Source organism: Hypanus sabinus, chromosome 7, assembly GCF_030144855.1.
Source record: "Hypanus sabinus isolate sHypSab1 chromosome 7, sHypSab1.hap1, whole genome shotgun sequence".
NCBI classification, from domain to species: domain Eukaryota; kingdom Metazoa; phylum Chordata; class Chondrichthyes; order Myliobatiformes; family Dasyatidae; genus Hypanus; species Hypanus sabinus.
Genome location: NC_082712.1, coordinates 16880149 through 16905539, shown reverse-complemented (window position 1 = coordinate 16905539; position 25391 = coordinate 16880149).

The following is a 25391-nucleotide window of genomic DNA, read 5'->3' as shown; positions in this document are numbered from 1 at the left end:
TCTAACATTCATTTTCTTGTAGGCATCTTTAAAAGAAGAAGAAATACAGTAGAATTTACAAAAAAAAGCTATGCATAAATTTTAGATAAGGTGGAGATTGATCGGTTCTTGGTTGGTAAAAAGGTTAAGGGTTACAGGGAAAAGGCAGAAAAATTGGGTTAAAAGTAAGTCAGCAACAATTGCAGATCAGGCTCAATGGGCAGAAAGACCTAATCCTGCTCCTGTATCTTAGGACACTGAACACTGAACAGTACATTATGGGAAGAGGCCCTTCAGCCCACAGAGTTATACCCAACCAATTAAATTATTAACCAAATGGCCAACTAAATTAATCCATTCTGCCCTCTTAAAGTCCATATCTTTCTATTTCCCTCACATTCATGTACTTATCTAAATGTGTCTTAAAAATCCCCAGTGTATCTGTCTCTACCTCCATCTTATAGCCTATTTCTGTGTTCTATAACACTACGACTCTAAACTAGCTCAAGGTCTTGTGACAAGATAGCTACCTCTTATATGCCTGCCACTACAATGCGGAAACAGCCCAAGATGAGAGCAAGAATTTAGCATCTGTCGATTGCCCTGGACAGTGAGCCTGCCTTAATTCTATGAGGTGGCACACACTGTTCATTAGAAAGACAATTACTGGCAAAAAGAAGAACTCTTTCTGCATGAGTTTTCAAATATACTTTAAGTTACATAATTGTAATCATTACTTATCCCTTAACATTGATAGTCAAAGCAAAAGGCAGCTAGGATATTAATTACCGCACAAAGTTAAATGAGCAAAATATTTGGGCCAGGTCACTTTGTCCGACTTTGATCAATACAATGCATTAGGAAAAGCAAATAAATTGATGGTAGTTAACATAGCCTATGTTTATTCGACTGGAATTATTATGAATCAACAGCTTTATTAGTCTTACACTTGCTAGATTTCAGAACAGCTCCTTGTTCTCCGTTCATTCTACTGCGTTGCCCCTGTGCTCAGAATCTGGTGGTTTGCTGTCACCTGCTGGTCACTCAGAGCATTGCTGTCCATCAGTGCCACTTCAAGTCAAGTGAGAAAGGAAAAGAGGTTCAGAGGAGGTTCATAGAAATGATTCCAGGATTGAATGACTTGTCATGTGAAGAGCATTTGATTTCTCTGGGCCTAGAATACAGAAGGATGAGGGTGACCTCATTGAAACCTGACAAATGATGAAAGGCCTCGAAAGAATAGATTTGGAGAGGATGTTTCCTGTGGTGGGAGAGCCTAAGACCAGAGGACACAGAATAGAGGAGAGTCCTTTTAGAACAGAGATGAGGAGGATTTTCTTTAGCCACAGAGTGGTGAATCTGTGGAATGCTATGCCTCAGGCAGCTGTGGAGACCAAGGCTCCATGTGTATTTAAGGCAGAAATTGATAGAACCTTGACTGGCCAGAGCATAAAAGGATATGGGAAGAAAGCAAGAGACTGGGGCTGAGAGGACAATTGGATCTACAATGAGGAAAGGGTGGAGCAGACTCAATGGGCCAAATAACCTTAATCTGCTCCTATATCTTATGGTTTTATGGAATAGAATACGTTAGCTTCGTTTGTCACATGTACATCAAAACATCCAAACAAACAGTGAGAAGCGTTGTTTGCCTCAAGAACTATGAAGACAAGTGTGAGGTGTTGCCTTTTGGGAGGACAAACCAGGGCAGGACTTACACAGCGAGTGGTATGCACTGAGAAGAGCAGTAGAACAGAAAAACCTGGGAATACAGATCCATAATTCCTTGAAAATGGTGCCACAGGTAGATTGGGTTGTAAGGAGAACTTTTGGTAAATTGGCCTTCATAAATCATAACATTGTGTACAGGAGTTGGGGAGTTATTTTGAAGTTATATAATACATTATTAAGGCCTAATTTGGAGTATTGTGTGCAGTTCTGGTCACCTACAGGAAAAATATCAATAAGATTGAAAGAATGCAGAGAAAATTTACAAGGACATTGATAGGACTTGAAGACTTGAGTTATAAGGAAATGTTGAATGGGTTAGGATTTTATTCCCTACGGCATAGGAGAATGAGGGAGATTTGACAGAGGTGTACACAATTATGAGTGGCATAGACAGGTTAAATGCAAGCAGACTTTTTCCACAATGGTTAGCTGAGATTAGAACTAGAAGTCATGGTCAAGAGTGAAAGGAAAAAGTTTAAGGGGAATGTGAGGAAGAACTTCTTCAATCAGGGTGCTGGGAGTGTGGAACGAGCTGCCAGCAGAAGTGGTGGATGTGGGTTTGATTTCAACATTTAAGAGAAATTTGGACAGATGCATGGATGGGATGGGTATGGAGGTCTATGGTCCAGGTGCAGTTCGATAGAACTAGGCAGAATAATAGTACAGCACGGATTAGATGGGCTGAAGGGCCTGTTTCTGTGTTGTAGTGTTCTACGACTCTGACCAACATAGTCCGAGGATATGCTGAAGGAAACCCTCCAGTGGCTATAAGCCCAGCCTGGCCAACCCATTCTCATAAGAGAGCCTTGTCATTCTAGTTTAATTAACCTTTTCTGCACTGCTTTCAATACACTTATGATCTTCCTTAAATATGGAGACCAGTAATAGACACAGAGGGGTGAATGGGGTGTCCAGGGAGGGGTAACACCTCTGGTGAAGGGGGTTATTGCGTCTATTTTAGGGCAGCCCACTCACCTTTGGTCCCCACCAGACACTCAACTCTTGCCGGTGGCTCCAAGTAGCTGTCTACATGTGATAGCAGCCAAACCCCCGGTACGTAGATTCAACAGGTGGTGTAAACCGGGCAAGGGTAGCCAGTGGGCCTCATACCTCGGTGAGATAGGGAGATGCCTGTGTCAGCTCCAGTAGACAACGCAGATGAGATGTACAGTGAGATTCAACAGCCAGGAAGGTGGTTCTGCAGCGCTCCATGGAGAGCGAAGGGCAGGACGAGGCACAGAAGAAGTCATGGTCATCCATTGCACCAAGGAAGACCCCAGTTTGTGACGCTTGTTCATACCACTGGACCCAGACTTGTGAGGTCGAGAGAGGGGAACTGCCCCTGTCCAATGGCTTTTCCACTTTAAAAACTCTCCTGCACAGGTGTCCCATCATCGTCAGACAGAACAGACAACCACCAATAGACACAGTGCACCAGATGTCAAACCACTTTCAATAACTGAATCATGACCTCCCTACTCTTCTGTACAATACTCCTGGACAAAACGGATAACTTTCCTAATAATATTGTAATTTATAGTTCTTATTGCAATATATACTTTTTATGTCTTGCATTATACTGCTGCCACAGAATAACAAATTTCACAATATATCCCAATGATACTAAACCTGTTTCTGATTCTACTTGCATTATCATCATTTTTGGTAACAATTACTATTATTACGGTTATTTGTGAATCATGAACGCAGATATTCAGATTGCATCTCAGAAATCTGTAACATAGTGTCACAGAGCACTATAACACAGAAGCATACCTTTCGGCCCATCTTGTCCATGCTTGTCTGTTTTTCAGCCTGGTCCAATCTAGCCACAACTGGATCACAACCCTCCATGTCCCTCTGTCTACCTATCCAAGCTTCTCTTGGATGTTGCGATTGAACCCACATCCAGCACTTCCTCTGGCAGCTCATTCCACACTGAGTGAAGAAGGTTCCCCTCAGATTCCCCATAAATATCTCATCTTTCACCTGTTATGAATGTACCACAGCTCTGAGGGGCCGAAGGGTGCGGGGTAGCCCCCTCCTTTGTGAGAATCGCAAGATCACTATTGATTTGGGTCAGGAGACCCAGGAAATGAGAGAGAGACGTACGGAATGTCTTGTTCCCCGGCGATATAAAGCTACAGGAAACGGCCATTGTCTCTTGAAGACGAACTTGTGGATTGCAATACTGTGCTACGTGGAAGCCCTCGGGCAAAGTGGGCAGGTTGAGGGAGGGATTGCATTACCCCCAACCTGATTGACATCTGAGACCCTGTGAGTCAGGATAAAAGAGGGTCTGTGGGAACAGCCCCTCAGATACACCAGAAGAAAACCGGTGGCTTTTACCGTGGAAGAACGGCTTTTAGCTAACAACGGGGAAACCAACTCCCAACGACCCTCAAAGGAGTGACATCATAAAAGGGCTGGGCAAGTTAAACCTCCATCTTTCTCTCCAATCAAAAAGGCTGCATCCTACAGCTTGAACAAACTAAAGCGACTTTTATATTTCCATCGGACAATACATTATCCCCTAGACAACTATAGAGCTATTTCTTCTTGATTCTTATTATACCCGCGCTTTTAGATTTAGTATTGACGACGTATATTATCTGTATGTTTGCATTGATATTAATTTTGTGTATTTTTATCTGTTAAAATACTGTTAAAAATAGTACCATCAGACTTCAACGGACCTCTCTATCTTTGCTGGTAAGTGACCCAGTTACGGGGTACGTAACGCATCCCAGGCTCACAGTTGGAGGTACTGCTGCCCACTTTCACCAGGAAGATGAAGTGTTAAATTTCGAGTGAGATTACAGTGAGTTCAAGACCCAATTCAAGGCCAGCGTTTCCATGATTACAGAAGATTAAGAGATCTTCAAATTTATATTCTTAAGGAGCCTGAAGCAGATGGCAGAGTAAGTCGAGATAGATTATTTCCATAGGTAGGAAAGTTAAAACTAGAGCTTCAAAATAATAGATGTATACAACATGAAAACAGGCCCTTTGGCCCAATCTACCCATGCTGACCAAGTTGCTAACTGAGCTATAGATTGTGTAAATGAATGATATACACTCAGTGGCCTCTTTATTAGGTACACCTGTACACCTGCTCACTAATGCAAATATCTAATCAGTCAATCATGTGGCAGCAAGTCAATGCATAAAAGCATGCAGATATGGTCAAGAGGTTCAGTTGTATTTCAGGCCAAACATCAGAATGAGGAAGAAATGTGATCTAAGTGACTTTGATTGTTGGTGCCAGATGGAGTGGTTTGAGTATCTCAGAAGCTGCCAATATCCTGGGATTTTCACGCACAACAGTCTCTAGAGTTTACAGAAACTGGTGCAAAAAAACAAAAAGACATCCAGCGACCAGCAGGTCTGTGGGCAAAAACACCTCATTAATGAGAGGTTAGAGGAGAATGGCCAGAGTGGTTCGAGCTGACAAGAAGGCGGCAGTAACTCAAATAACCACAAGTTACAACAGTGGTGTGCAGAAGAGCATTGCAGAATCAAAGTTCAAAGTACATTTATTATCAAATTATGTATATATTATACAACCTTGAGATTCATCTCCTAACAGGCAGCCACCGAAACAATGAAACACAAAAGAATCCATCTATAATAAAAGACCATTGTACACCCAATGTGCAGAGAGAGAAAAACACATCATGCAGACAATAACCACAAGCAAATGGCTTTCTGGACTGAAGCCCGCAAAGGAAGTCCCAGAGTTCAGTGCAGAGCCAAGTTGTGGAGCTGTGATCTGAGCCGGCTGTCCCTCACCTCATCGGTGAATGGACGACACATCGAAACTTGAAGTGGATGGGCCAGAGCAGCAGAAGACCATGATCATACGCTAAGTGGCTACTTTATTATTTACAGAGATACCTAATAAAGTGGCTACTGAGTTTATGATCACACATGTGATCCTTGCATTATATAAATGTATGATACATGTGTGTTTATATGTAAGATATGTTATATACTGTAAATCCATAGTAATTATACAAATATCTAAAGGACAAACTGTCAGAGAATCATTTACCAGGTTTGTGCATAAAATAAAGGAACACAGTTAGTCCATTTAGCCCATCAAGTCTACACCACCTTTCAATTATGACTGATCTTTTTTTCTCAACTCCATTCTCTCAGTATCTATTAACCCCTTTACCAATCAAGAACATATCCATCTCTGCCTTAAGTACACCCAATGATTTGTCCTCATAGCCCCGTGGCAATGAATTCAACAGATATTCCACCCCTGTCTAAAGAAATTCCACCTTATCTCAGTCTCCCGGGGCATCATTCTATCCTGATGCTGTGCCCTCTGGTCCTAGACTCTCTTACTATTGGTGACATCATCTCCACGTCCACTCTATCCAGGCCTTTCAATATCTATAAGGTTTGAATGAGATTCCTCCATCTCAGCCTTTTGAACTCTGGTAAGTACTGGTCCAGGGAAACCAAACGCTCCTTATAAAATAAGCTTTTCATTCCCAGGATAATTCTTAAGAACCTGGCAATGCACCATGCTCTTTGTCTTAGGTCTGTTTGAAACAGAGATATAACAGAAATGATTCGCCTGTCTTTTTTCATACAACTGGGACATGCACAGTGAACCAAATGAGTTCATTCCTTAATGCATAATTCTGCACATTTGCATCGATTCTATAATTCTATGACAGGTTGCAAAATTCTTTGTAGCATTCTGTGAAGCAGAAATACAAGTTATTTTTTTTAATTTTACTTTCAAATGCAGCCACCTACTTCCAAAGCCTCAGCAATCACTCTCCCATAAAGACCGGGCTTGATGCATTTGTTCTGTCACCAAAAACCAGTGGCCCAGATCAACTGGCTGCCATCTCAGTCTGGGAATTGTCTGCATCATAAAAGAGACTTCAGGAAAAAATGAGAAGTTATTTTTGATGGCAGAGTTCTGGGAACTAGGGAAGATTTATTACAAGTGCTGTGAGTACTATTCTTGTTCGTGAGATCTTTGACTAGCCTCAGGTAATCACAAACAGGAGAACAATACCCAGGTTTCCACCAATTCCTGGCAGTCTCAACAGAAAACTACCACTTCTTTATGCACATATGTACTCTAGCAGGGAAAACACCAAATAATTTATAAAGGGTTTTCAAAGGATACCATGGTTATTTATTTATTTATTTGCCTATCCATCTATCTATCTACCTATCTATCTTTCTTTCTTTCCACCTATTTGGTAAATTATCTATCTATTTGTCTATTTACCTATCTATTGATCCACTGCTCTATCTACCTGTCTGTCTGTCTATCTGTCTACCAATCTGATTATCTGTCTGACTGTCTATCCACCTATCCTCTGTCTGTCTATATACTGATCTAACTATCTATGTCTGTCCATCTATCTATCTATCTTTCTATCTGTCTGTATCTATTTGTCTATCTACCTATCTGTATATCTACCAGTCTATCTACCTGTTTCTCTATCTACCTTATTTATCTTTCTATCTGTCTATCGATGTATATATCTGTCTGTCTGTCTGTCTATCTATCTATGTGGTTTATTATTGTCACATGTACTGAGATATGGTGAAAAGCTTTGTTTTCATGCTGCCTATACAGTCACATCACATGAGTCCACCGAGGTAGTACAGGGAAAAGCAAAAACAGAATGTAGATTATAATGTTACAGTTTTTCTGTACTCAACTACAGATATAGAGAAAATGCCAAGCAGGTAGACAATAAAGTAGATTGTGAAGTCAAGTGTCCATCTTCTAGAACCGTTCTTATAACCACTGTCCTGGAGCCTGGTGGGATATGCTTTTAGACTTCTACAAATTCTGCCTTTTGGACAGGGATTGAAGAGAGAACGTCAGGGTGGCCAGGGTCTTTGATTATGCAGGCTGCTTTAGTGAGGCAGCAAAAAGTGCAGACAGACTCCGTGAAGGGGAGGCTATTTTTTTATTGTGATGTGGTGAGCAGTGTCCATTACACTCTTAGAATCACCGGCATATGCCTTGAAATTTGTTGCTATGCAGCAGCAGTTCATTGCAATGCATAACAATAAGAACTGTGAATTACAGTAAGAAGTGTATAGAAGTGCATGTCAGTATATAATTTATATATAGTTAAATTAAATTAGTGCAAAAAAGTATTGAGATAGTATTCATGGGTTCAATGTCCATTCAGAAGCTGGATGGCAGAGGGGAAGAAGCTGTTCCTGAATTGCTGAGTGTGTGCCTTCAGACCTCCTTCCTGATGGTAACAGTGAGAAGAGGGCATGTCCTGGGTGATGGGGGATCCTTAATGATGGACGCTGCCTTTTTGAGGCTCTCTGTAGTTTCTTGCAGTCACAGGCAAAGTCTTGCAACACCAAACCATGATGTATCTGTATAACGCAAACACAAGGAAATCTGCAGATGCTGGAAATTCAAGGAACACCTACGAAATGCTGGTGGAATGCAACAGGCCAGGTAGCATCTGTAGGAAATGAGCGCTGTCGACGTTTCGGGCCGAGACCCTTTGTCAGGGCTAACTGAAAGAAAAGATAGTAAGAGATTTGAAAGTAGGAGTGGGAGGGGGAAATCCGAAATGATAGGAGAAGACAGGAGGGGGAGGGGTGAAGCTAAGAGCTGGAGAAGGGAAAAGATCATGGGACAGCAGGCCGAGGGAGAAAGAAGAGGGGAGGGGAGCACCAGAGGGAGATGGAGAGCAGGCAAAGAGTGATGGGCAGAGAGAGAAAAAAAAGGGAGGGGGGAAATAAATAAATCAGGGATGAGGTAAGAAGGGGAGGAGAGGCATTAATGGAAGTTAGAGAAATCAATGTTCATGCCATCAGGTTGGAGGTTTCCTAGACGGAATATAAGGTGTTGTTCCTCCAACCTGAGTGTGGCTTCATCTTGACAGTAGAGGAGGCCATGGATAGACATATCAGAATGGGAATGGGACGTGGAATTAAAATGTGTGGCCACTGGGAGATTCTGCCTTCTCTGGCGGACAGGGCGTAGGTGTTCAGCGAAAAGGTCTCCCGTCCCATGATCCTTCCCCTTCTCCAGCTCTGTATCTGTGGTGAACTACATATACCTGTCTGGACACGCCCCCTGCTGACTGCTTCTGTGGCTCCTCCCACAGACCCCTGTATAAAGGCGATTGAGGCAGAGCCCGGCCTCTCTGTCTCCAGGATGTAGTATGGTGGTCAACCACTGCTTGTTCTTTCTTCCAGTCAATAAAATAGATGCACCATCAATAACTCTGATGCATCAGTATCCCTTTTGCCAATCACCTTTCCAGCTCTCAGCTTCACCCCACCCCCTCCTGTCTTCTCCTATCATTTCGGATTTCACCCCTCCCCCTCCTACTTTCAAATCTCTTACTAACTTTTCTTTCAATTAGGCCTGAAACATGCTTCTTCCTATAAATGCTGCCTGGCCTGCTGCATTCCACCAGCAGTTTGTGTGTGTCTGTATAAGGTGCCTTCTGAGTTTTATCATTAAAATTTGGTGAGGATTAAGGGTGGGATGAGAAATTTCTTCAGCATCTTGAAGTAGACATGATGGTGTGCTAGCTGTAGAGGCATACATCAGGATTAAAGTAGGCCTCAGCAGCCTTTCTCTCTCCTACATTTTAATGCTGATCATGTAAACAGCCACATTCCTGGCATAGTGGGAGATCTGGTCCAAGATGATTCACTAAAGCTGCAGAGAGCCACAAGTAACTCAGTTACCTGTGGATAATGCCCTATTTCATCTTTGCAAATGTCATTCATCAGCCACTCTCCGTTCAAATTATTTCAACATGTCTCCTAAAACTTTGACAGACTTGCATAGATGCACAGTGGGGAGTATCCTGACCAGTTGCTTCATGGCCTGTTATCAAAACACCAATACAGGAAAGTGGAAGAAGCAGCCCAGTCCGTCGCAGGCAAAACCCTCCCCACTATTGAGCACGGTTACGAGGAGCGCTGCCACAAGGCATCTATCATCAAGGCCCCCCACCATCCAGGCCGTGCTTGTTCCTTGCTACTGCCATCCGATAAAAGGTGTAGGACCCTTAGGTCCCAGGACCACCAGGTTCTGGAACAGCTATTACCCTTCAACCATCAGGCTCCTGGATCAGAGAGGATAACTTCACTCACCTCAACTCTGAACTGATTCTACAACCTATAGACTCTCGTTCAATGACTCTGTAACTCCTGTTCTCAGTGTTAATATATAGTTTTGCACAGTCTGGCTTCTTTTGTACATTATTTGTTTTAGTCTTTATATCTAGTTTTTCATAAATTCTATTGTATTTCTTTATTGTCCAGTAATTGTCGGCATGAAAGATGGCGACATATATGTACCTTAATAATAAATTTACTACAACTTCGATTTCTATTTCTCCAGATCTGACGTAATTAGTAGGCTGATCTTTCCTGAGCTTTCCTGGAGGTCTCTGGCATCATGGTGCCCGGTCTTCAGCCAATTTAATTTGGTTACTTTGATACCAAGTGTCAAGAGGGTGTGAACACAAGACCTGTGCTTTTACTCCAGATATTCTAAGACAGTTCTATTGTGTTCTGACTCAGCTTCTTCAGCCAAAACATCAGTAATTCCATTCCCCCACAAATGCTACTTATTCCTCGGATTTCTCGCAGATTGCTTATTGCTGCAGAGTATTTCCTCAGATTCCCTCTATGGTTTTGGACATCTCCATTGCTTCTCGTAATTTTGTCTGCATGGATTTTTCTACACACACCCCAGGAGTACAACACCATCTGCACAAATAGCCTCATCCATCACTTATCAACAAGAATGCTGTTGCCAAACTATCTGGTTTAAAGGAATGATTCCCCTGACAATCTGTTTATCCAAGGGGACCTTGCTTTGTGGATCCAGAATTTGCTTGCTCACAGAAGGCAGAGTGGTTGTAGAGGGTTCATATTCTGCATGGAGGTTGGCAACCAGTGGTGTGCTTCAGGGATCTGTTCTGGGACCTTTACTCTTCATGATTTTTATAAATGACCTGGATGAGGAAGTGGAAGGATGGGTTAGTAAATTTGCTGATGACACAAAGGTTGGGAATGTTGTGGATAGTGTGGAGGGCTATCAGAGGTTACAGCAGGACACTGATAGGTTGAAAAACTGGGCTGAGAAGTGGCAGATGAAGTTCAACCCAGATAAGTGTGAGGTGGCTCATTTTGGTCGGTCAAATATGATGGCGGAATATAGTATTAATGGTAAGACTTTTGACAGTGTGGAGGATCAGAGGGATCTTGGGGTCCGAGTCCATAGGACACTCAAAGCTGCTGTGCAGGTTAACTCTGTGGTATATGGTGCATTGGCCTTCATCAACCATGGGACTGAGTTTAAGAGCCGAGAGGTAATGAAACAGCTATGGAGGACCCTGGTCAGACCCCACTTGGAGTACTGTGCTCAGTTCTGGTCACCTCACTACAGGAAGGATGTGGAAACCATAGAAAGGGTGCAGAGGAGATTTACAAGGATGTTGCCTGGATTGGGGAGCGAGCCTTATGAGAATAGGTTGAATGAACTCAGCCTTTTCTCCTTGGAGCGGTGGAGGATAAGAGGTGACCTGACAAAGGTGTATAGAGAGGCATTGATCATGTGGATAGTCAGAGGCTTTTTCCCAGATTTGAAATGGCCAGCACGAGAGGGCACAGTGTTAAGGTGCTTGCAAGTAGGTATAGAGGAGATGTCAGGGGTAAGCTTTTTATGCAGAGAATGGTGAGTGCATGGAATGGGCTGCTGGCAACGGTGGTGAAGGCAGATACTATAAGGTCTTTTAAGAGGCTCTTGGATAGGTACATGGAGCTTTGAAAAATAGATGGCTATGGGTAACCCTAGGTAATTTTTAATGTAAGTACATGCTTAGTACATTGTGGGCTGAAGGGCCTGTATTGTGCTGTAAGTTTTCTATGTTTCTATATTTCTATCATATTAAGTGGATCAGATGAAAAACAGAAAACCACGGTCATGATTATACTGAATGAAAATAGACTTTGTCTTCTTTTAGCAATTATGAATGTTCTTCTATTAGCATGGAAGATTAAACTACCACTCATTTCAAAATTTTACCAGCAGAGCAGTTAATGGAGTAATTGGCTGATTATTGCGGCATAAAACAAGACATAGGAGCAGAATTGGACCACTCAGCCCATCGAGTCTGCTCCGCTATTCCATCATGGTTGATTTATTATCCCTCTCAAACCCAGTTCTCCTACCTACCTTCTCCCCATTAATCTTCAGCACCCTGACTAATCAAAAACCTTTCAAACTCCATTTTAAGTATGCCCACTCATAGTGCGCACTGGCAAATGGCTGAATCCAGTTGTGGAGGAACGACGTGTAGAGACGGAAATAAGGAGATTATACATAGGAACTCCAGCAAAACATCAGTGGCTCAGCAGAACAACTCCCCGAGACAAATCATTCTCAACACAAGGACCCCACTATAAGTGCTAATCACGAGTCCGCTTTAAATTATCATGGTACGCTGAAAACCCATGCCAGTCAAAATGAACTTGACAAGATTAAACAGAAACCACAGGTCTAATGACTCGAGTTAGGACAATAATTAACAATTCCTCAGAGCCCAAGATCAACAGCTGGCCACACAGGCCCACGGGGCTCATGACAATACCCAATACCTTGGCCTCCACATCCGTCTGTGCCAATGAATTCCACAAGTTCACCACCCTCTGGCTAAGGAAGTTCTTCCTCATTATATTCTTGATGCACAGCCAAAAGAAATCACAGATGCTCAAAGAGAGAAAAAAATCTTTTTTAGGGGCAGCACAGTAGAGTAGTGGTGAGCATAACACTATTACAGTGCAGGTGACCAAGGTTCAATTACACTGCTGTCTATAAGCAGTTTGCACGCTCTCTCTGTGGCTGCATGGATTTTTTCTGGGTATTCCGGTTTACTCTCACATTCCAAAGGCATATGGATTAATAGGTTAATTGGGTGTAATTTGGCAGCATGGGCTCATTGGGAGGGAAGGATACAAGCTGTATCACTTTAATAAATAATAAAAATAACTCTCAATTGTCCCCCTGTCCACATGGCATTAGTGAATGATGAACATTAAAGCTAGATTCACTTTTGCTCCTGTTGATGTTGAAGGTGCAATATTTTAGGGTAGCTTAGATATCAGATTAGTGATAAAACTTCTAGGTCTTCCACCCAGAGGCACAAGTTCAAATCTCACCACAACAAATGGGGAATTTAAATTTTAATCGTAAAACAAAAATGTGGAAATTAGGGGGAGAAAAACTCTTGTCTCAGTAACAGTAACAGTGAAGCAACCAGTTAATTGCATGTGATTCACTAATATCCTTCAGAGAAGGAAATCTGCCAATCTAGTCTAGTCCGGACTGTATGCGACTCCAGACCCATTAAGTGATTGACTCATAATTGTCACAGAGTCAGAGAGCCATAGCATAGAACCTGGTCACTCAACCCACCATGTCAATGCCAACCATAGAGACTGTTATTTTGCCACAGGTTTTATGTCAGTTCCCCTCCATGGACTCAGTATACAGTCCCCACTACATCAGTAAAACAGCTAACATAATCAAAGACAACACTCACCCCGGTCATTCTCCCTTCTTCTCCTTGCATTGGCAAAACACGTAAAAGCTTTCAGGTTTAGGACAGCTTCTGTACCACTGTCGTATACTATTGAATGGTCCTCTACTACAACAAGGTCAACTCTGAAACTCACAGTCTACCTGGTTTTGACTGTACAACTACATATCAAATAAATAAAGGCATACACACAGAGGTGCAGTTAACTTGTAAATTCACTTTGCAGAGAGAACAGCAAATCTATGACATAGGTTCAGTTATCAGTCAATTTTCCACATTGATAACATTTTTAGCGTTATGCACCATTCAAAGACATTTTGTGTATTTCATATTCTAAACTGTTCTTCTGTAGTTCTGATGCATTCTTTGCTGCTGTCTCCATTGCTATTGCTATGGTTATTACCCATTCTAAGGTTAGTTCTTTTTCTGACAGTAGCTGCTTTTGAATGCTTTGATTATGTATGCCACGTACCAGCCTGTCCCTTAATGCATCAGAAAGTCCATTTCCAAAGTCACTGTGTTGGGAAACTTCACGCAGTTCTCCAATGTATTCAGAAATGCTTTCATCCTTTGACTAGTTCCTTTTGTGAAATCTAAATCTCCCAGATATTACTAAGCACTTTTGGGCTCAAGTGCTTTGATAAAATTTCAACAATTTTGTCAAATGCCTTGCTTGCTGAGTTTTACTAAGTTGCATAAGAGCCATACACTTTAGCACCCAATAAGCGAAGTGTGGAGACTTTCTTTTCCTTATCCACGTCATTAGCATTACAATACAGTTCAACACTCTCAAAATACAATTCCCAGTCCTCATTAGCCCTATCAAATTCATCAACTTCCCCAACTACAGTCATCAACCTGTTATTTTCACTTTAGCTTTTCTAGATGTGCATCTCTCAGTGTGTACTGTGCACTCACTCATGCATCACTGTGCTATCATTGTGACTGCCTTCTCTGTACTGGTTCACACTTTCCTCTCGCTGTTTCTCTCTCAACCTCCAAGTTCTGTCATCTCATAACTGTCGGTGCTGTTGTTGATATCCACTGACATTCAGGTTCATACTCATTGCCAATTTGCCGTGTCTGTACATCTACACATCAAATGAATAAAGACACACACTCAGAGGTGAAGTTAACTTGTATATCCACTTTGCAGAGAGAGAAACAAATCAATGTGCATGGGTAAATTATCGGTCTATAATTAATGCTAAGGGGAGTCCATAAGACCATAAGATATGGGAGCAGAATTAACCATTCAGCCCATTGAGTCTGCTCCACCATTCTATCGTGGCTGATCCCAGATCCCACTCAACCCCATACACCAACCTTTCACCAAGTTCTTTGACGCCTTGACTGATCAGGAAACGATTAACTCCTGCCTTAAATATTCATACAGACTTGGCCTCCACCACAGTCCGTAGCAGAGAATTCCACAGATTTACTACCCTCTAGCTAAAAAAAAATCCTCTGTACCTCTGTTCTAAAGAGTTACCCCTCAATTTTGAGGCTGTGCCCTCTAGTTCTGGATGCCCCCACCATTGGAAGCATGCTCTCCACATCCACTCTATCTAATCCTTTCAACATTTGGTAGGTTTCAAAGAGATCCTCATGCATTCTTCTAAATACCAGTGAGTCATGGTGCTAAAAGAAATAGATCTGTACACTACGCTGACCTTTGCACCTTATTGTCTGCCTGCATTCCACTTTCTCGGATGCTCTTTATTCTGAACCCTGTTACTGCTTTCCCCTTATCCTACCTCAAAACAGTAATGCGGTGAAATGATCTGTAATGAAAAAAACCGTTTTCACTGTACCTCAGTACATGTAATAATGTGAAGATTCAAAGTACATTTATTATCAGTTTGCATGCGGTATACAACCCTGAGATTCGTCTTCCCACAGACAGCCATGAAACAAAGAAAATCACGGAACACGTTCAATTAAAAACATCAAAATCCCAACGTGCAAATAAAAGAACAAATTGTGCAAATGGCAAAAAAGGAGCAAAAAACACAGAGAATAAAACATCATATATCAAGCTGACAAGAAGGTGACAGTAACTCAAACAACCACACATTACAACAGTGGTGTACAGAAGAGCATCTCTGAACGCACAGCTTGTTAAACCCAAAATGGATGGGCTACAGCAACAGAAGATCACAAGCACAGAGCCAGCAGTCACTTTACTGGGTGCAGGTGGTACCTAGTAAAGTGGCCACTGGGTGTATTTTCCTGAATAAAATTCTTCCAGGAAGCAATGAAACGGTCCAGGAATGTTCAGCTTCGGCTCAGGTCTAGTGCTGTGTTGCTTGTTGACTGCAAACCACAGAGCCAGTCTGGCCCGATCAAACTCACACATGGTAGCAACAGAAAGGAGCAACCAGAGATCAGAAAAGCACCATAACCTGAGCACGTCAGAACATAGAACAACTTATCGATTTATCAAGGTTCGAAGTTCCTACCTGTACTGATCCCATTTCCCAACAGTCATCTCAGGAGAAATTAGGGAAGAACAAAAAAAGTGGCACTTCAGGTGACATCAAAATCAAAGTCAAGGTTGTTGTCATATACACAAGTACACATATGCACAGGTGAAATGGAAAACTCCCTTGTAGCTGCAGCACAGGCACAGAGTATCATATAAACAGCATTCACAATAAATGAAGCATGATTTATAAATAAAGGATAACGCAATCAGAACATTAAAAAGCTACATTTTAGTGAAAGTGAACAAGATTTTCACACTGTTACTAAATTTCAGTGATTAGGATTGTGTCAGTTGGTTAAAGAACCAAATTGCTGAAGGGAAGTAGCTGCTCCTGAACTTGGCAGCATAGGACTTCAGGAGTTGTGCATGTTCTTGTGTACAAGATTTTAAGAGGAATAGATAGAGTGGACAGCCAGCACCTCTTCCCCAGGGCACCACTGCTCAGGACAAGAGGACCTGGCTTTAAGGTGAGGGGAGGGAAGTTCAAGGGGTATATTAGAGGAAGGTTTTTCACTCAGAGAGTGGTTGGTGTGTGGAATGCACTGCCTGAGTCAGTGGCGGAGGCAGATACACTAGTGAAGTTTAAGAGACTACTAGACAGGTATATGGAGGAATTTAAGGTGGGGGGTTATATGGGAGGCAGGGTTTGAGGGCTGGCACAACATTGTGGGCTGAAGGGCCTGTAAAGTGCTGAACTATTCTATGTTCTATGTATTAAAAGCAGAGATTAATCATCTTCATCAATATGTGCTGTGTCATATGATGTGGGCGATAATGGTCTTTTGACATGATTGTTCTTGGAAGGGGCTTTCCATTTTCATTGCCTTCTTCTGAGCAGTGGCTTTACAAGATGGGTGACCATTAACAACTACTCTTCAGAGATCATCTGCCTGATCTCAGTGGTCACATAACCAGGACTTGTGACATTCACCAGCTGCTCATACGACCATCCACCACCTGCTCCCATGGTTTCACATGACCCTGATCAGGAGTGGCTAAGCAGGTACCAAGCAGGTCCAAGAATTGCCGGAGGACTGGGGAATGGCAAATGTAGTTCCCTTGTTTAAAAAAGGTAATAGGGAGAAACCTGGGAACTATAGACCAGTGAGTCTTATGTCGGTGGTATGAAACTACTGAAAAGGATTCTTAAGGATAGGATCTACGAGCATTTGGAGAAGTTCCGTCTACTCATGGATAGTCAACATGGCTTTGTGAAGGGAAGATCGTGCCTCACGAGCCTGATTGAGTTTCTTGAAGAGGTAACAAAAGAAATTGATGAGGGTAGGGCAGTGGATGTGGTCTACATGGACTTTAGCAAAGCATTTGACAAGGTCCCTCATGAGAGACTCATCCAGAAAGTCATGAGGCATGGGATAAGTGGAACCTTGGCTGTTTGGATAAAAAATTGGCTTAAAGGAAGAAAGCAGAGGGTAGTTGTGGAAGGAAAGTATTCTGCCTGGAGGTCAGTGACTAGTGGAGTGCCGTAGGGATCTGTCCTGGAACCCCTGCTATTTGTGATTTTTATAAATGACCTGGATTTAGAGGTGGAAGGATGGGCGAGTAAGTTTGCTGATGACACGAAGATTGGAGGAGTTGTGGATGGAGCTATAGGTGTTCCAAGGTGTTACGTATTCAGGCAACAATAAATATATGAGTTCGGCAAGGGTTTTTTATAACAAACAACATGTTTATTAAACACAGAAAACAAATCCCCCCAAAAGTAAACAAACACTAACGTAACCGGAAATCAACTGCGGTGCGGCAGCTCAAACAGTTCTTAAAGTGATATTGCAAAAACAGTTCTTTAAAGTGGTATTGCCAAAAGTTCGATATGCTCACAGTCCATTTAAAAGAAGAGACTTTATAAGACGATTTAAATTCTCTTTCACGTCGCTTTGCTTTGATCCCCAGCATCAAACTTCCCACGAAGAATTTACGAAACGGAACGGCTTAAAGGCATTGACCTTTCCTTCCTCACTATCCTCAATCCTTTCTGGTAAACCCAGGGATTAACGAGAGAATAGTCAACAAAATCCTTCCAAATAAGGATCAAACAAAGGTCGAAACCTGTTTCACAGTAGAAAGCGATTCTCCTCGATCTTTAACTCCCGAACTTCGAACTTCACTCTCCACTGATTTCTAGAACTAGCAGAATTGTAAAGAACCTGCTGGCAATGACCTTTTAAACTTTAGGCATTAGATAAAACTTCATCTTTCAACTAAACTGCGTCATCACATTAAATCACACAGTGGCAGGAAGTCAACTTGGCAAATCCAGCCACCAACTGCCCCTCCTCACAGGGTGGGGTCTACCTTTTATAACCTGTAAAAAAAAACCTGTCACATGATCTCTACTGGCGGGAAAATGACATCACTCCACCATCGCAAGACCATTACCTCAAGTCCAGTATAGCTTCAACCACAGTCACGTGACAAGGGCACCACTGTCATGTGTCACGAGTACATAACACAAGGTTACAAGAGGATATAGACAGGCTGCAGAGTTGGGCAGAAAAATGGCAGATGGAGTTCAATCCGGACAAGTGTGAGGTGATGCATTTTGAAAGGACAAACCAGAAGACTGAGTGCAGGATTAATAGTCAGTTACTTAAGAGCGTTGATGAGCAAAGGGACCTTGGGTTTCAAATCTATACATCCCTCAAGGTCACTGCACAGGTTGATAGGGTAGTTAAGAAGGCCTATGGGATGCTAGGCTTCATTAACAGGGGGATTGAGTTCAAGAGTAGAGAGGTCATGTTGCAACTCTACAAATCTCTGGTGAGACGGCACTTAAAGTATTGTGTTCAGTTCTGGTCACTTCATTATAGGAAGGATGTGGAAGCTATGGAGAGGGTGCAAAGGAGATTTACCAGGAAGTTGCCTGGATTGGGGAACAAGTCATATGAAGCAAGGTTAGCAGAGCTGGGACTTTTCTCTTTGGAGCGTAGAAGAATGAGAGGGGACTTGATAGAGGTCTACAAGATTATGAGAGGCAAAGATAGGGTGGATAGTCAGTACCTGTTTCCCAGGGCACCAAAAGCATAGAGGGCGTATGTACAAAATTAAGGAAGGGAAGTTTAGGGGAGACATCGGGGTAAGTTTTTTTACACAGAGGGTTGTGAGTGCCTTGAATGACTTGCCAGGGATGGTGATAGAGGCTAAAACATTAGGGGTATTTAAGAGCCTCTTGGACAGGCACATGGATGAAAGAAAAATGGTTATGGGGTAGTGTGGGTTTAGTACTTTTTTATAAGGATTATATGGGTCGGCACAACATGGAGGGATGAAGGGCCTGTACTGTGCCGGGTTGTTCTATGGTCCTAGAATGAACTGCAAGCGAGTGGAGGGAAGGAGCGTCTTACACCTCCTTTGTTAGAGATGTATCTCCGCCCTGCACCCAAAAAGATTGGCAGGTCCTTGAGTGTCAAAGGCAGGATAATGGGGTTGAGAGGGAAAAATAGATCAGCCATGATCGAATACCAGAGTCTAATTCTGTTGCTTTGTCTTATAGCCTTCTGGACCTCTTACCCAACGACAGCTACGAGAGGATGGCATGGAGTCAATGGTTGGCATCTTTGATATATAAAGTTGACCAAAATTGCATTTTGATCAAAAAGTAGAGAAGTCGATAAGCTCTGCTACCAGTTGTGCTTTGATCCCGTCACCAATGAATCCCAGACATAGATACATACTCATTTACTGACTAGCTCATTGAATGAAGTTGCTTTGAAAAGGAAATAGGTTCTATACAAAGAGCAGTGAGAATAAAAAGGTTTGCATTTTAGGCTTGAATGCTCCACCATTTGAAAATAGTAATAATTTCCACAATGCAATATTCAGCGAAACTCATTTATATCCATTTTAAGTACCACATTTTATAACATTCAATAAATGGGTGCAAGGAACCATGAAATGTGGTTTAATTCGTTTTGCCTTTATAAAATGTTAGCACTTTCAGAACTTCAGGCATAAGTGCTATTGCAATAGAAAGACTTGCATTTAAATCAATGTTGTCCTGTGCCAGACAAGATACATCCTCAAAAATCTGCATCACAATTTCTTATTAGTAGCAAAAATATAGTTAATATCTTTGGGGTGAAGTTACTACATGGAGGAGTTTGTTCATGATAATACACTCAGTGGCCACTTTATTCGAACCTCCTGCATCCAATTAAGTGGCCACTAAGTGTATGTTCAAAGGTTCAATTTAATGTCAGAAAAATGTATACAATACACATCCTGAAACGCTTTTTCTTCGCAAACATCCACAAAAACAGAGGAGTGCCCCAAAGAATGAGTGACAATTAATCTTTAGAACCCCAAAGTACCCCCCAGCTCCCCTCCCTCCCATGCGTAAGCGGCAGCGAGCAACAATCCCCCCTTCCCCCATTAGCAAAAAAAAACCATCGGCACCCATCATTAAGCACTCAAGTGTGAGCAAAGCAATAGCAAAGACACAGACTTGCAATTACCCCAAAGACTTTGCATTTCACCCGGCGTACAACATACCACAGGTTCTCACTCTCCCTGATAAGGGAGAAGGAGTTGTCTCTGTTTTTCCCAGTGAGTGGGGAGACATAACAAACAACTCGCTGGTTTACGATGTTACAAGTCTGTAACGTCACTTTTTCCAAACTCTGTTCCCAAAGCTCTTAAAGATCCCGGGTCTTTGGGCACACAGCAGAAGACTTTCCGACTCCACTGTCGACACGCGGGTTTCCTGCCGACCCTCGATCTGGCCGTCTCCAGAGCCTCGACATCTTGGGCTTCTAAATCTGAGCCAGACCCTCAGGCCGAGCCCTTGGCTTGCCGAACAACGGCCAGTCCTGAAACCCCGAGAACGAGTCCCAGTCCCTCAAAGAACCAAAGTCAGTGCATTCAAAAGAACCCTGAAAGGGAAAAATAAAAATATTAAAGATGGAAATAGAGCTGTTTCCGAAGAGGCAATCAAAGGAGTTTCCGTTTAGCGCCATCTTGACTTCACTCCGCCTCTCTGTATGTTTGTGATTTTCTGTTGCTGTAGTCCATCCACTTCAGGGTTTGACATGTTGTGCATTCACAGATGCTCTTCTGCACACCACTGTTGGAACACATGGTTATTTGAGTTACTATTGCCTTCCTGTCAGTTTGAACCAGTCTGGCCATTCTCCTCTGACCTCTCTCATTAATGGGGTGTTTGTGCCCACAGAACTGCTGGCTACTATTTTTCACACTATTCTCCGTAAACTCCGTAAACAGAGACTGTTGTGTGTGAAAATCCCAGGAGATCAGCGGCTTCATTCACTTAAAGTTCAAAGTAATTTATTATCAAAGTACATATATGTCACCATATATAACCCTGAGATTCACTTTCTTCTGGGCATACTCAATGAATCCATAATAGAATATTAACCATAATGGAATCAATGAAAGGCTGCACCAACATGGTTCTGTGGTCAACGTCACTTAGATCATATTTCTTCCCCATTCTGATGTTTGGTCGGAACAACTGAACCTCTTGATCATGTCTGTAAGTTTTTATGCATTGAGTTGCAGCCACATGATTGGCAGTTTATATATTTGCAATAACGACCAGGTGTACAGGTGTACCTAATAAAGTGGCTGTTGAATGTAAATCCACGTTTTGAGACTTTCTCATCTACTGTGAATGCCTGCAAGAAAATGAATCTCAGGGTAGTATATGATGATATAAGCACGTACTTTGATAATAAATTTGCTTTCAACTTTGAACCGTGGTGTAGAACTTTGGCTTAATGCCACGGATTTATAAAGTCACTACCACATTGAAACAGTCAAAGCAACTTTTCTCCTCACACTCTGAAACTGTCACCATTCTTTGGACTTTCGAAATTTTCATGGGACAAGCTGAACATTTATTACTCATTCCTGATTGTCCTGGAACTGGGTAATTTTCTTTAGTCTTTTTTTTCAGAAGGCTGTGCATTTGATGAGCTTGGTGTCACCAGTGTAAGATTTTGTGAATGTAATGTAAGGTTTCACTGATAATGTAATGGTTTCTCTGTAGCAGCAACGTTTATGTTATGACCTGGTTATGACGGGGGCTTTGGAATGTGCACCATACAATGACAGGTATGCTATTTCTTTCTTGTGAGGCTGGGAGAAAGTGAGAAGCTGGGGGAGGCTTCGCCAGGTAGACCAGAAGTGTTCTCAGTAGTGTCGGGACCTGAAGAGTTAGGTGAGAGGGCTCAATGTCATGAGGCCATGACTAAATTTGGTGGAGGAGAGTGTAACATACTGTAGGGTGTCATTGCTGATGTAATGGCCTTTCTGTAGTGTTTCACTGCTGAGGTAACGGTTTCTCTATAGCAGCAATGTTTGGGTTATGGCTGGAGGTAACGGGGGCTTTGGAATCTGTGCCATCCAGTGAGAGCATGTTGTTTCTTTCTTGTGGGTCTGTGAGAAGGGATTCACGGTCTTTTGTCGGCGAGAGATGAAGAGACAAGACGCGAATGGAGAGAGTTGGTAGACCACCAGATAGAGTGGACTTGGAGGAGGGTCCGAGGGTCGGCGATGCCCGGAGAAGGTCGACGGGGAACAAATGGACAAAACCATGAGCTCCAACATCGCGCATTAGACTGTTTGGTGAGTATGGGCCCTTTCCCTCTTTTGTTTCTTTACTAACCATGTATTCAAATTAAGAATTATAAAGCTCAATCACTTAATTGCGTATTGTGTACTGTTTGTTACTTCATGGTACTGATTTGTAACAGGGGAAACATCACACAGCATCCACCCAAACGAGATTTCTCAAGTTTGACCGGGCCGGAGGCTGTCTTCCCCTAGATTAAGCCGTTAGCCAAACATGACGTTTACATGAATAAAACACGCAAGCGTCATTTTATATGCTAAGCAAAAGCCACAGCTCTTTACTTCCATTATGAACAAATACCAAAAGCAGTCACCTTACACTGACGTCATACATCAGACACCGACTCCTAAAGTGAACACAATTCAATGATGGTGTTTGTGAATTATGCGGAACAGTTTCTAACATGAACAATATGTGTCATCTGTCACCCATGACATTACCCCACAGTTATGAGTCAACTGTATGCCATTGATGTGGCATATAAGAGTGGCAGATTTCATTTCCTATAGGACAGCAGATAAATATGTCTATGGCAATATGGTAGTTTCAAGATTGTGAATACCGTTCCCAGCTTTTTATGTTTTTATGCCTCCCCCCAAGGGCAGCAAGTCCTGGGGTCAGAGCTCTGTTCAAGTCTGGAGGTTGAGCACCAGAGGCCAAAGTCCCGTGATCGATGAGATTGGATCATTACCAGAGGCCAAAGTCCCGTGATCGATGAGATTGGGTCATTACCAGAGGTCAAAGACTGAAGCCAACTTATTCAGAGCTTGGCAGCTGGATATCCCTGATCTTGAGACTCTGGTGCCAGGGACTGGAGGTTGGAGGCCCAGAGGCAGCCTGTCCTAGGATTGGAGGCCTATCTGTGTGCATGTGTGTGGGTGGGAAGCTGGGAAAGGGGCTTGCTCTGCTGTTGCTCTTGTTTCTGAACATTGTGAGTGCACTCTGTTGGCACCAGAATGTATGGCAACATTTGCGGTTCTAATGGTTGTTAACTTTTCACTGTAAGTTCTAGTATCCATGTGATAAATAAATGAGTCTGATCTGAATTCATTTCAGATTAATTAATTAACAACTTAAATTCCCCAAACACCACACTAGGATTTCAACTTTGAATAATTTGCCCTTGACAAAGAATCAAAATTTATTTGATACTGTTGCTATGACTCATTTTCAGCTGCATCAACGCCTCAATATAAATGTAAATTGCTGCTGTTGCTTCTGTAACTTCCTGTTCTTCTCAAAGGTTCTGAAATCCACCTTCACTACCTCTGCCTGCCTCTTCATTTCAAACTAACTATATGGGAATTACCAGCATAAATATTCTGATCCAGCTGGAGCTTCAAGGTCATTTGGATCTGTAAAGCAAAGAACAATATTACAAATGTACAACTTAACTTGTTCTTTTCTCCTTTGTGTAAGCCAGTTGCCCCCTGCTCAGTTCTAGTCTTTTTACCCTTTTGAGGTTTTGAATATTTGGAGTTGTGCTTTATTTCCCTAATCTCACAGATTGAGGGGCTGAGATTACGTTTTCCACAAGAAACCATTGCTATTCGACCGACCTGTTTGGGTTTCCTCCCGAAGTTCCCTTTGACGCTGCATCTTGTCATGCTGAGAGTGATAACGGACCCACGAGAGGGTTTCCAAATGAACAAAACTCGTGAGTGCACAGATTGGAAAGTCACTGCAGTGAGACTGGCCCTGCACCTGCTCATATTGTATCTCATTATGTCAGGCTAACCAGATGCACTCTTCAAAGAGGGCAATTAATATCTGCAGGTGCTTATCACACTGTTCAACACTCTGAGTGTGAACCAAAATATTTTTTATCTCTGAATGAGTTAATTGCATTTCACAGCCAATGTCACGCTTTCCTTACTTGCAATTGTCAAGACATTTGCAGAATCAACAGCTCGGTAAAAGGAGGGAGCCAAGCACACAACAGTCAGTATGTTAATTGAAAGAAGACAAGGAAAACAACAATCTCAAAATTAATGGACAGCTGTTTTTTTTTTATTTAGTCATTAAATATGATGACTAAACATGTCACAGACAGTAACTCCAGAATTGTTTGTCACAGGATGAAAGCGTTCGAAGAGCAAAAACTTGAGAAGGTCTGGCACTGCTGACCAAGTTCCCTCTGAGGTCAACCAATATCCCATAGGCGTGCACACACACACACACACACGCACACACACACACACACACACACACACACACACACACACACACACACACACACACACACACACACACACACACACACACCTGCCTGAAACTTGTTGCCCGGCTCAGCAAAATGTCCATAATGGTGTACGGCTGACTGGCTCTTTCCAGGCTGCAGGGATACACTGAAGCTCAATGCAGCTAATGCAAAGGCTCTGAGAAGAGGCATCACAGTCTAGTCTCAGACGTTAAGGGACTGACTCTAGTGGGCAAGCCCCTCAAACAACAAAAGGGTACATCCTACCAATGTCAAAAGGCAATCGGATAAGCATGGACATCACTAGTCAAACACCATTTCTGTTGCATTAAAATGTTAACATTCTACAAGTTCCAAAACTTGTGCAATCTGCAAGTATACACTTTCTTCTGGAAATAAAGATTGACAGATCTTCTAAGGGGATACTCAATATGTAGACATTCAGGATGGCATTGGGAACCTCAAGCCCTTTCATCAGGATCACACAGACCATAAGGCCTAGGAGCAGAATTCGACTGTTCAGCCCATCGAGTCTGCTCCACCATTCAGAGCTCAGCATAAATGGCAGAAGGATTACGGCTCCCCTTCAAGCTACCTGATACCCTTTCATTTACCTCCTGTCCCATACAGGGCAGAGTCCAGAAGAATCAGAATCAGGTTTAATATCACTGGAGTATGTCATGAAATTTGTTGTTTAACAGCAGCAGTACATTGCAATACATAATATTGCAATAAGTATGTATAAACATTTAAGTTAAATAAGTAATGCAAAAAGAGAGCAAAAAAATAGTGATGTCC